Below are 14,168 nucleotides of genomic sequence, written 5' to 3'. Positions count from 1 at the left end.
TGGGTTTTATAATATAAACCTAGATTCATGAGTCACTTAAGAGCTCTGTAATAGTAAGAAAAGCCATTTATATACAATTCATTACCTATTTTTAACTGCAGATATATTATTATTATCTAGATCTTCATAGTTTCCGATAAGCCAATTTAATAGGCCCTCTACTGGAAATAGTTGATTGAACGGATAAATGTGAGAGCTGACACATAAATAAAAAAACAATCTCACAACAAGGAATATTTTGCCTAATTCAGGATGGCTATATGTCAATCTAACCAAAGTATAACCTTATTGAAATACAGGCATAAATGAATTAATGGAAGGTTGGATATTTTTAATTGGAAATATATTGCAATTAATTCTTGAATAAATAAGTAGAAATAGAATAAGTACATTACATTTAAAATAAATCTATTTCTCATTTATATTTCACTAGCTGATGACCCGGCATTGCCCAGGTATTTTATAAACATCAAAGTGTTTTTCTGACAGTGAGCCATTGAGAAGGGCCTTTCTTTCCGCTACTCCCATGCCCATCATCCCTTCCCCTCCCATATTTATTGGCCTGTCTACGATCCTGGCACGTTTCCCCCGAAGCATTTGTATTTGTATTTGTATTTATTAATTTGTCAAACATGTATAAGATAGCAGGTATAAATATAAACATGGATGTGAACAAAAGAAATGAATACAAATAAATGAGGACAGTAGGACAGAAATGATAGGCATGCTGGTGCGCTTATGCATGTCCCATTTATGGACCTCTTAGGAATGGGTGAGGTCCACAGTAGACAGTTTAAGGTTGAAGCTGTGAGGGTTAGAGGATGTAACAATGGAGTCAGGTAGAGCATTCCAGGTGTTGACCACTCTGTTGCTGAAGTCATATTTTCGCTTCTCTTTCCCGCCCTGTCTACAATCCTGGCACATTGCCCCAATCCATCAGGCACTTTCCCATTGGTCCACTGAAGGGTGAACATCATGGCTGGCTTTCCAGAAGAAATTGCAAAGGAACTGACATCACAAACAATTGCCGCTCTAGGATGCTATATTCACTCTGCTTAACGGCCCAGGCTCCTTCCCATGACATCACAAACACTTGCTGCTCTAGGATGCTGCACTCTCTCTCCTTAATGGGCCAGGCATTCCAGAGTTATGCTGGAACACACACACACACACACACACACACACACACACACACACACACAGAGACACACCCACAGACAGACATACACACCCCAGGGGTGTCTTAACCCCCACCCCACCCCAGTATTTGTTTCCAAAGGATAAGTCATACGTGTACCAAGTTTGATTGAAATTGCCCAAGGCAATCCAGAGTTATGTTGGAATGCACACACACACAAACACACACACACACACACACACCAGGGATGTCTTATGCCCACCCCACCCCCCCGGTATTTGTTTTCAGAAGTAAGTTATCTGTACCAAGTTTGGTTGAAATTGCTCCAGGCTCTCCAGAGTTATGCTGGAATACACACACATAAACATACACACACAAACACACATGCACACACCTCAGGGGTGTCTTACCACACCAGTATTGGTTTCCAGAAGGTAAGTCATCTGTGTACCAAGTTTGGTTTAAATTGCTCGAGACGTTCCAGAGTTATGCTGGAACAAACATATATATATGCCCAAAGTGGGATTAGATATAGATTATATATATATTCTTTTTATATAGTAAAAATAAATAAATAAATATAATAATAAATATAATTATATATTTCTTCATATATATGAAGATTAAATAGTTTTTAATTAACTTAAAGGAGCTTAAAGGAGCTTATATTAGATTATATATATATTCTTTTTATATAGTAAAAATAAATAAATAAATATAATAATAAATATAATTATATATTTCTTCATATATATGAAGATTAAATAGTTTTTAATTAACTTAAAGGAGCTTAGGTTTTCTGATCTTCTCAGGAAAATTTTATTCTATGATACATAATACATGTATAAGACTGACTAAATAATTACATAATATAGCATTTGAAATAGTTAGCATATTCCTATCCATATCTGTGAACCAGTCGGTATAGTGGTTAAATCATCAGGCTAGACACTGGGTGACTGTGAGTTCTAATCCCACTTTGGGCATAAAACTAACTGGGTAGAGTTGGGCTAGCCACTTTCATTCAGCCCTAACAAGGAGGTAATGGCAAACCACTTCTGAAAACTTTCCAAGAAAGCATCAGAAAACATATCCATCCCCTAAATTTATGAACTTTTTTTCTAAACTGAAGCCTGTATGATACAATAGTAATTTTATGTCTGTATCAAACATTATTTAAGAATGGAATTATGTTATGTAAAGAAGTTCCAGAAACAAAAGCTATAGTACAGAGCTGTATTTTGGTTATTCAATGCAAATAGCTCTAAATTAACCTAGCTAAATGATGAAAAAGAGATTCCCATCACTATTCATTTCTGAGTTCCTGATATGAATTAATACCTATATATTCTACCAAGTACTGAACACTGTATCAGTGACCACAGAGTAGAAAAATACTACTCACAAAAGAATAAAGATGTGAGATGGTTGCTATGAATTTCAATAGCACTAGCCAAACTGTATCTGGGATGAAGTGTGTTTTTCAAAGGGCAAGTCTGAATCCTTTCTGAAGGGATTCCGTGTACTATAATCTTTTAAACCTTAAACCTTAGTGAATGTTACTGTTATTTGTGGATCCCCCCCCCCTTAAGTGCAATATGATTTACTAGATTGTACCTCAGAAGACTGTTCCAATCTCCTCCTATCCCCCTCTGCAAAAAATGGAACCTAAAGATAAATTTTGTAACAACTGCTCTTTGGATGTCATGTATTATCGAAGAGTTTTTCAAGAACAAATCACTTGAAGGCAGCTGCTTTCTGGAATAGGTTTGCACACCTAGGAGGAATAAATGTCTTCTGATATCTGTCTTTAGCTGGGGTTGGATGAGTCAGGCTGATATGTAGGTCTTTCACCCTTTAATCATTTTTATAATGAGTGCAACAAAGCTTTAGGTACTATGTAACAATGTTATACTTAAGAAAAATCCACTGGTCAGATCAACCTGGATAACTACTTAACTTGCTGATTATTGGAATGGATTTCATTAAAGTATTCCCATGCAAACCCCAATGACTGTGACTGAAATGTGTACATTGTGGATCCTCTTGCTGATTACATGAGCATATTAAACAGACTTCTCCAAACTGTATCCCTCTAAACACATTTGATTACAAACCCTAGAATTCTTACCCATTATGGCTATTGAAGATACTTGCTAGGAATTCTGGGTGGTTCTAGCATACCTGAAGGCTTTAAATTGGGAAAGATAATATAAAGAAATATCTTTTCAATTCAATAAATTATTATTATTGCATACATTCATAACTACACATTTATACAATTATTAAAGATAATATTTTTCTTCTAGGTAATTCAGTTTAGGAGATAATACACACATGAAATAATAAACATGGAATATGATGCAAATTAATTGTACATTGTCATCAAGTAAATGCTAGAAAAAGTTAGAAGCAAGAGCAAGAGCTATCTTGTTTCCTTCATAAAGAAACCGATGCTTCAAATGTAAAATGGTAACCCTTATATATGGTCTAAAGATTATATGAACAAATATACTTTTTGTATAAAGTGATATCCATGCGATTTGGCATTATATTAATATCATCAATACCAAAGATATCAATCTTGGTGAAGCTGGGTCACTGTGCATATTTTAATTTGACTGTACAAATTATAATTATAATTATAATTTATAAAGCTTTATTCTATCATACAATATTGGTTTGCTTCTTGCTTTTATGGATGGATACTTATTTTAATCAGTTGCAATTTCTATGTGTAAAACCTGTAAAGTACTCTCATATAACTATAGAAAGTTTGTGAAGGGGGCAAATTAGTATCGTAGAAAAAGGGTTCATATAATGCACAAAAGTACATCAATAGCATAGATCACTGCTAGATGCACTGGATATGCAGTATGAAGTATTATTTACAATTTGTAAAGGTATTATAGTAGCATGCAAACACATATTTTACAGATTAAGCATTCAATAAGTTTTGCCTATTGCTCTTAGACTTTAGAGACTTTAGTTGACTGATCTGAGTTAATAATGCAGAACCCTCTGGTCCTGAATAGTGAGAAGTATATTTTTAGCACAGTTATCCAGTTAAAAGAGGATGCTGACTTTTATAAGCATACAGGTTCTGCAAGGAAAAAAGTAGAGATAGATAGATGATATAGATAGATAGATAGATAGATAGATAGATAGATAGATAGATAGATAGATAGATAGATAGATAGATGATAGATACTGTAAATATATAGAATATAAATATAGATATACAGTATAGATACAGATATAGATATATTGTAGATATAGATACAGTTATAGATATAATACGATAGAATGGTTTTCTGAGTAATACACGTTTGAAATCAGAATTGCAGAGTATGTGAATTAGCAAATGGTATAAGTAGCACTGATCAATTCCATATAGTTATAGTTTCATCAACAAAAACTATTGATGAAATGGACACACAGATAACTTTGCAGAATTTCTAAAGCATTGGAGAAGGACAAAGATGCAAACCTAAACAATACCAAAAATAAATCCAAAATTTCTCAGTAAGACACTAAGAATATTCACTGTTCATACAATCATGATTACCATATTTTTGGAGTATAAGATGCACCGGAGTATAAGACGCACCAAGATTTTGAAGAGGCAAATTTTAAAAAAAGTTTTTGCACTCTGCAAACCTCCCCAAAACGGTTCATTTTTTGCAAAAACGGGCCCATTTCCCCCCCCACAAAAAGTGCATGAGTAGCCTTTAGGAGGCTTATAGAGTGCTCCTGAGCACTGGGCCCCTTTTTTTACTTATTTCTTCCCTCCCCAGCCCCCAGGAGCACTCTGAAAGCCTCCAAAAGGCTATTTTGGTGAAGCGGGCAGAGTTTCAGGAGGCAAAAAATTGCTGTATTCAGTGTATAAGAAGCACCCAGATTTTCATCCCTTTTTTTTTAAGGAAAAAAGTGTGTATTATACTCCAAAAAATACAGTATTTGTTTGAGAGAGAGACAAGTTTGAATAGAATAGACTGTTTTGTAAAATGACTTGGATGACAAATGAAAACACTGGGAAAAAAAACAGTTCTGCAATATTTTGATGAAGGCCTTACTTGCATCTGGAATTTGTCTAATGGCTAAATGCTTATCAAATTATATCCAATTCAGACTCTAAAATGGTTTTATTTTATTGTTTCCATTTCAAATTCAAGTAAGCTGCGCATGTGTAAGATGCGGATGGCCGCTGGCTTCCCTTTCTCCATCCGGTGGAGCAGAAAAACGCTGGGAATAAACCGGCGGTTCACTCGGAGCCTTAGAAAAAAGGGGTCCCCTCAGCTGAGCGAGATCCATGGGACCAGAATAAATGACTTCTTAGAGGGTCGGCACTCTTGGGCGTCCCCTGGCCTGCGTGACAGCCAGAGTGTTCCTCAGGATGCTTGCAAGGCTGGAGGGAAATGGCGGCACTGCACTGAGGGCTCCATTTCGGCGTTCTAGCCTTCTGGCGTTCAACCACCCACAGACAGCCTCGAATTGACTTTCTGCAGCGTTAGCCCTATTTTCTCGCTGACTGGGAGGAGCCCTGGTGTCTGCCTGTCCTTTGGAGACCTGTTACCATCAAAGGAGGTGGGTGATTCGAACGACGCTGGATGAGGCAAGGCAGCTGGTTTATTCCTCGGCTGCCATAGTCTCTCTAGACCCCCCCCCCGCCTCCATTCCGGTCAGAGCATGCTACTGGCCGCTCTTAGCGTTTTCTTGACATCTGTGCTCCTGTTCCATCTGGATTTTTTGGGGGGGGACTCCATTTGGCTGGCTTTATAGCGGGGTAGTCGGTGGATATGGGGCGTTATAAGATCTGGCAGTTGGCCTTGCGGCCATTGCCACAGCCTCCTAGCCTACCCCCTAAGCCTTCTTCACGGTGCGGCCTTTCCTCTCCTCCCTGGCCCTTGGTTTGCTCACGGCTCATGGCTGCTGGATATTGGACTTTGGACATTGGACTTGCGACCTGGTCCCGGCTGGTACGACCATCACCACCCGTCATTATCAAGGGGTTCCATCTCACCCCCCTTGGGACTTTTTGGACCCCACTATCCCAGCTCCATCGATACCATCTATTGCGTAAGGAAGAGAGAAGACAAAATCTTGCTCCCCCCCTTTACACCTTCGTGAACCCCACCGGACTAAACTTTTTACGAACCACCTGCAAACTTTACTTGAACTTGCACATTTCTTAACAGCTGCGCAATCTTCCTCTTCTTCTTTTCTTCTTCTTTTCTTTCTTTTCTTTTGTATGGGATATGTATGTGGTATGTATGTGATGTATGTTTGATGTTTGTGCCCACTTTTATCTTTTATTGTCATTGTATTTTATAATTTTTAACTGACTTGTGGGGACTGGATGAGTGAGTGACTGTATATGCATGAGGGGACTAGGAGAGCAGCCGGGTGCCTCCTCCACTGAGTGCCATTGCAGAAGTGGTAGGGGGCCCAGGCCTATCTCCCATCCTAGAATGTTTGAGATTAATGGCCTGCTGGAGAGTGCGGAGGCTACAGGCAGGGAAACAGGGTCTACGGGTGCGGGAGTGGGCCGGAACATTACGGTCACGATGGGGAGGGGCAGGTACAGCGGGAACTTCAGGGCTAGCCATTACCGGGGAAGGAGGGTCTGCTACGTCGCAGCGATCCTTCCTTCTGGCCCTGTTTGTTCCACTCCAAGGCCAGATGGCGAGAGTGGTCAGGGCCCTGGTCTCAGGCTGTTGTTGCTAAATGCCAGGTCTGTGGTTCACAAAGCTCCCCTCGTCCGGGACCTAATATTAGACGAGGGGGCAGACCTGGCATGTATTACTGAAACCTGGTTGGGTCCGGAGGGAGGAGTCCCCCTCTCTGAAATGTGCCCAGAAGGTTTTCAGGTGCTTCATCAGCTGTGACCCCAAGGGACGGGGGAGTGGCTATCATCATCCGAGGGTCTTTAGTTCCTCGTAGGATCCCTGCTCCGGAGCTTGTTGGGTGTGAGTCCTTGTTGGTGAAGTTGGACCTTGCGGGTCAAGTGGACTTGTTGTTAACATACCTTCCTCCCAACTGCGTTGCAACAGCCCTCGCCTCACTCCTCGAGTGAGTAGCCGAGCTGGCGATCGAGTTCCCCAGGCTTATCGTTCTGGGGGATTTCAATCTGCCCTCGCTTGGTGAACACTCTGATGGGGCACAGGAGTTCATGGCTTCCATGACAGCCATGGACTTGACCCAAGTAATCCGGGGTTCGACTCACTCAGCAGGTCACACACTTGACCTCGTATTCCTCTCGGAGCAGTGGAGATGTGATCTAGAATTGAGGGCTATTAAGATCTTGCCCTTGTCATGGTCTGATCACTTCCTACTAAGGCTTGCCTTTTGGAGACCAATCCCCCACTGTAGGGAGGAGGAACCGATTAGGTGGTTCCGCCCCAGGCGCCTGATGGACCCTATGGGATTTCAGACGGCGCTTGGAGAAATACCTGACGCTCTCGTCCACAGTCCGGTGGAGTCCTTAGTCGCTGCTTGGAATACAGTGGCGGCGAGGGCTCTAAACCAAATTGTGCCTTTATGGCCTCTCCGAGGCAGCGGATCCAGGAGGGCCCCTTGGTTTACCGAGGAACTCCGGGAGAAGAAGTGCCAAAAGAGACGTCTAGAGCGCCGCTGGAAGGCCAGTAAATCTGAGTCAGACTGAGCACTGATGAGAGCCTATATCAGAGCCTATCTCGTGGCAATACGGGCGGTGAAATGTGCGCATTTTGCCGCTCTTATTGCATCCGCTGAATCGCGCCCAGCTGCCTTGTTTAGAATAACCTGCTCCCCCTTGAAAGGGAGGGACGCGGATGACCCTTTGCAAGGTAGAGCTGAGGAATTTGTTCAGTTTCTAATGGATAAAGTTGCTCGGATTCGGACAGACCTGGACTCTAATTGCACAGTGCCAGCTGAGGTACCGGGGGAAGGTCTCGAGCGGAGTTTATGGAGTGAGTTTCAACTTGTCGCCCCTGAGGAAGTGGACAAGGCCATGGGAGCGGTGAGTGCCTCCACTTGTATACTGGACTGGTGCCCCTCCTGGCTGGTCTCGACCAGCAGGGAGGTGAAACGTGGCTGGATCCAGACGATAGTTAACACCTCTCTCCAGGAGGGATCATTTCCGCTCCTCCTAAAGGATGCAGTGGTGAGACCCCTCCTGAAGAAACCTTCTCTGGATCCAGCCATCTTGAGTAACAGTCTCCAACCTCCCCTTTGTAGGGAAGGTTGTCGAGAAAGTGGTGGCCTTTCAACTCCTTGGATGAAACCAATTATCTGGATCCCTTTCAGTCTGGTTTCAGGCCTGGCTACAGCACGGAAACTGCTTTGGTTGCGCTGATTGATGATCTCTGGCGAGCCAGGGATAGGGGTCACTTCTCTATCCTGGTGCTTCTTGACCTCTCAGTGGCCTTTGATACCATCGACCATGGTATCCTTCTGCGACGATTGCAGGAGGTGGGAGTGGGAGGCACCGTCCTTCGGTGGTTCTCCTCCTACCTCTCGGACAGGTCACAGTCGGTGTTGGTTGCAGGGCAGAGATCGACCCCTAGGCCCCTCAAGTATGGGGTGCTGCAGGGTTCGGTCCTGTCCCCCCTCCTACTTAACATCTACATGAAGCCGCTGGGTGAGATCATACGTCGGCATGGGACTAAATACCACCAATATGCAGACGATACACAGTTGTATCTGTCCGCCCCGTGCCAACTCAGTGAAGCAGTTGAAGTGATGTGCCAGTGCCTGGAGGCTGTCAGGGTCTCGATGGGAGCGAACAAGCTTGCACTCAATCCCGACAAGACAGAGTGGCTATTGATGCTCCCTCCCAAAGATTGGCTACCTACTCCATCTCTCAGGCTGGGGGGTGAAATTATATGCCCCTCAGACAGGGTTCGCAATTTGGGAGTCCTCCTGGACCCACAGCTGACTTTAGAACACCAGTTGTCGGCTGTGACCAGAGGGACCTTTGCCCAGGTCTGCCTGGTGCACCAATTGCGACCCTACCTGGACCGGGAGGACCTCCGAATAGTCACTCACGCCCTCGTGACCTCAAGACTGGACTACTGTAACGCGCTCTACATGGGGCTGCCCTTGAAGAGTATTCGGAGACTTCAGCTTGTGCAGAATGCAGCCGCGTGAGCGATTGTGGGTGCATCTCGGTACACCCACGTTACACCTATCCTCCGCGAGCTGCACTGGCTGCCTATTGGTCTCCAGACACGCTTCAAGGTGCTAGTCGTTACTTTTAAAGCCCTACATGGTATCGGACCTGGGTACTTGAGAGACCGCCTCCTGTCAGTTACCTCCCAAAGACCTATCAGATCCCACAGACTAGGCCTCCTCCGAATTCCATCTGCCAGCCAATGTCGGCTGGCGACTCCTCGGGGGAGGGCCTTCTTTGTGGCTGCTCCGGCCCTCTGGAATGATCTCCCCGTGGAGATCCGGATCCTTACTACCCTTCCGGCCTTCCGCAAAGCGGTTAAGACCTAGCTGTTCCGGCAGGCCTGGGGTTGTTGAACTATCCAGCCCCATTTGAGGTTATGGCTGTTGCAGAGTTTTAAATTGTTGTTTTTATTTTATTTTTTTGTATCCCCTCCCTTTTTATTGTGAGCCGCCCTGAGTCTCTCGGGAATATGGCGGCATACAAATTCAATAAAACTAAATTCAATAAAATTAAAACTAAGTAAAGCAACATTATTGCAAGAACCAATATAGTGGCTTGCAAAACAAGTGCATGTAAGAAATGGTAGATGGAGCATGTATGTGATTAGGTTAGACTTTCTGCTTTTATTTTCATCAGTAGCACACCCACAACTTACTGGGTGCAGGAATGGATAACATCATCCCCTACCCACTCATACCACTCACAACTCATTGCAAATGCACTATACCTACCTCAAAGCAGTACTTCAACACTGCTATTTTTTATCCTAAGCTGTTTTAAGCCTTTATGAGCAGATGGTCTGCAGTGCTTCCTCCCAATATAATGACAGCCCATCTCTATGATGGGTGGGGAGGGGAGAAGGGGTTGTTCGCAAGGCTCGTCTTCCCTGTGTGAAAGGAAAGGACAAAAAGCAGGGGAAGAAACAATAAAGGCCTCCATAGTTCATACTTAGTACAGTTTGTTGTTTGAACAAAAACCTATGCAAAACCATTGTAATCTGGACTTGAATTTTACTGATGGTTTCAAGAACAGCAGCACAGAAGACAAGCATCTTAGGCAACTATGTTGGATTACCCTAAGGCTTGTAGCCTAATCTGTATTTTTTCACATAACATTCAGCATTAACAGGTGAAATGTATGTTAGAAAGTTCAAATTGGCATGTTTTTATTTTTTTGCTCCCCAAAATAGATTTTTGCTTAGAACAGGTAGTCCTTGGCTTATAACCCTTTTGTTTAGTAATCGTTTAAATGTACAATAGCACTGAAAAAAGTGACTTATGACCATTTTCACATGACTGTCACATAATCAAAATTTGGATGCTTGCCAAGAAAGTTTGTAAAGTGCGGCAAAACTCTTTCAAAAACTGTCTTCCTTAGCAACAGAAATTTCAGATTAAATGTGGTTGTAAATCAAAGACTATCTACATGTAAAAGTAATGGAATTAATATTATTGCAAATAGTGTTAAGTAAACAATGAAAAATTTGACATAAATGTTACATTAATGTTGAAGAATGGAAGGTATGCAGTTGTAGATTAGAAAAATGATTTAAAAGGAATGCAGTGCCCTTGTGGAATACTGTGTGATTTGTTTAAGATATATGTAAAGTCTATATGAGTATCTGTAGGCACAGGGACTACCTACATCTGGCAATGTTCCATCTTTAACCTTGGATAGACAACACTTCTCCAATCAAGACTGATATGCAATTGCAGTCTTTCAAGAGACATTGGTCCTGCTTCATGAGCAGATGGCAGCAGTGACTAAGAAGGCCTTCATATGGAATTTTCTAAATTGGGAGACATTTTAGACAGTCATATGCTGATCACATAGGGATTCCCTTAAAAAACACTTAGAAAACTTCAGCTGGTCCAGGATGCAGCAGCACAGACATTGATGGTGATATCTGGGTGTGGCTATATAACATTTTATATATATAGTACAATGTTTGCAGCTTTGTTTCCCTGTGCAGTTCAATGTGAAGGTCATTACCTATATAGTCCTACATGGCATAGGGTCTAATAACTTGAGGGATGGACTACAACTTGCAGGTATTTTGGAGAATCTTGAAGCTTAGCTCCTTGGCCAGGTTGATTAAACTCCCCTCTAAGTAATAGGACTTGCTGTGATTGCTCTCTGGTTTGTGCCATTTTTGTTGTTTGTTCTTATCATTACACTGTGATTCCCTGAAAATAAGACCCACCCTGAAAATAAGTCCTAGCTTGATTTTTGGGAGTGGGTCTAATATAAGCCCTATCCCAAAATCAAGCTTGGGGAATGAGCGTGGCCAGCATAAGAGGTGGTGAGTGTGCAGGGGCTGATGGTATCCAGCAACAGCCACAGCCTGCCGGCCCCTTGGCACAACACAGATAAATCTGAGCCCGGAGGCAAAGGCAAGGGGAGACAAGTGATCTAGACATGCTGCATGGTTGCTTGACTCACAGGAGGCTCACAGGAGGCTTGCATGGTGGCACCAGCAGCAGGCAAAGGCAGAGGCACAGGGGGAGGTAGGCAATTCTAATGCCTGGTGCAGGCGCCTACCCTGGCACAGCTGTAGGCAAGCCAAGAGATGGTGGGATAGAACAGGCAGTGCATTGGGATTGCTTGCCTCCCCCCTGTGCCTCTGCCTGCCTCTGCTGTGCACTTTTTCACCCAGAGATAGACTGGAAGCTTCATCTGCTTGCAAATTGAGCACTTTGAAACAGAGCTAATTACTCCATTTCAAAGCGCCCCATTCACTAATCACTCCGTTTCAAAGCGCCCCATTCACTAATCACTCCGTTTCAAAGCACCCCATTTGCAAGCAGACGAAGCTTCCAGTCTCCATCATTTCTTTGTCCAGTGAAAAGTGTGTCTGCCCTGTATACCATTGCAGCCGCAGGCAAGCAGATGGTGGGAGGGAGTGGGTAGCCGGCTGCAAAACAAGACATTTCCTGAAAATAAGACCTAATTGGTCTTTTGGTCCAAATATATATATATAAATAAGACCCAATCTTATTTTCAGGAAAACATAGTTATTATTTTATGGTTCCATGGGGCTTTATCTGTGAATTGTCCAGGGTTTCTGGGCAATTACTATTACTGGGTGTTTAATAATAATATTAATAATATTGATATGAACAATGTGTCTAGGCTCCAACGGATGCCCTAATTAAATCATGAGCCTCGAGCCAAGCTTCAAAAGAAATCCAGGCATTTATTAGGAGCTTCATGTTGGCACGTTCCCATGTGAGCCAGCTCTGACCCCAGGTCATTTATGGTCCGAATCATGACCCTGTTTGCCCCCTCCCCCCCAGGGTGTGTCATCAATCACAATCACCCATGGGGCAATTTTGTGGGTTGTAAAGATCACTCCACTTTGGTCTCTGTAAGTAACCCTGGGATACAACCTTGAGAAAGACAAGTCTGGAATGTCTTTTGCTGCTATGCTGTTTCATTGGTTTCCCATCTCCCCTTTCCTATGGCAACTTGAGAGCACGCCAGGGATACTTTGCGAGTTGACACAATGCTACAGTGAAATTAAGCTGTTAAGTGTATTTGTAAATTTATTTGGCAGAATTATGATTGAAAGGGGCTGATAAATTGGTTATTGAAAGTTTGTATGAATATAAAATTTAAGACTAGTTGTTTAATGGTATTATAAAAATATATGGGAATAAGACATGATTGAGAATAAATCAAATACTAAGTATATATTCTACACTGAGGAGGAAATAGAACAATGATGTTTGATGCCCTTTGTTTATTTATTGAATCAATTTGTATGTTTGCCCATATTACCAAATGACTCTGGATAGAAAACAATATTAAAACAAAATAAAAATAATTACAAGAGATTTCAAAAATTAAAATACACAGTAACCGAGGAATATAATAATCCACAAACATTAACACAGTCAGGAAACAGCTTCACACATTTGGGGCCTCTGACCCAGGAACAGAAACAGACCTTACAAAAGACTAGTAGAATTAAGGCCATTCTGATCTCTAGAGGAAGAATGTTCCATAAAATGTATTTATTTATAAAAGCAGACAGAATGTTTGTGGTAAATGCTAAAGGTAGGTTAATTTAGTATAAATGTGAGTATAGTTTTGAATTTAAATAATGCCAGGTTTTTTATTCAGAACCCAAATGATTTGCAATGAAAGTTGGTTTATGTAGGCTGAATGTATGGATCTGAAAAGTAATGTGTTAAAGGTCAGAGTATCTGAGCTTGACAAAGTAAAATGGTTATTATCAGTGCAAGTTCTATATGAATGATAGATAAAACAAAACAAAACAAAACAAAGAAATAACAAAAAAGCTGGAGAATTTGTATAACTTGGATAGAGAAATTTCAAGAAATTCAAGTGCTGGAAGGAAGATTGTAGGTAATACATAATCTGTTATAAGGAAAAAGTATTTGTCAAAAGAAGAAGAAAATCACTATGTATGAGACCCATTCTTCCCATATATGGAATTGAGATATGATTTGTATTAATTTGCTTAAGCAATTTTTTTATTTGCTTATTTACTCTTTATTTTTCTCTGATTGTATATATTTTACATGGGTTTTTATTTTTCCCTTTTATCACTTTGCATAAGTTTGGAAATGAATGGTGCGAGAAGTAGGTACATATAATTTCTATTTGTTTTTACTGTTGTCATTATTTAATTTCATGAAATATATATGATTAGTGACACTGAGTATATTCAGTGTTAGAATATTTTATACAAAGCCTTACTTTAAATAACGGATTTCTTTCAACTAATCAGTGCCTGGTCTTCACAACTTTTTACATATAGCAATAACATTAAAATTCAATTATGAATTAATTATTTTTTATCTTTCTTCTTCTGTTAATTTTTTCCTACTATTTTGCAGAGCTTGTTTG

This window comes from Thamnophis elegans, chromosome 6, assembly GCF_009769535.1.
Source record: "Thamnophis elegans isolate rThaEle1 chromosome 6, rThaEle1.pri, whole genome shotgun sequence".
Classification (NCBI taxonomy): Eukaryota; Metazoa; Chordata; class Lepidosauria; order Squamata; family Colubridae; genus Thamnophis; species Thamnophis elegans.
Note: the sequence above shows the minus strand (reverse complement) of the source record.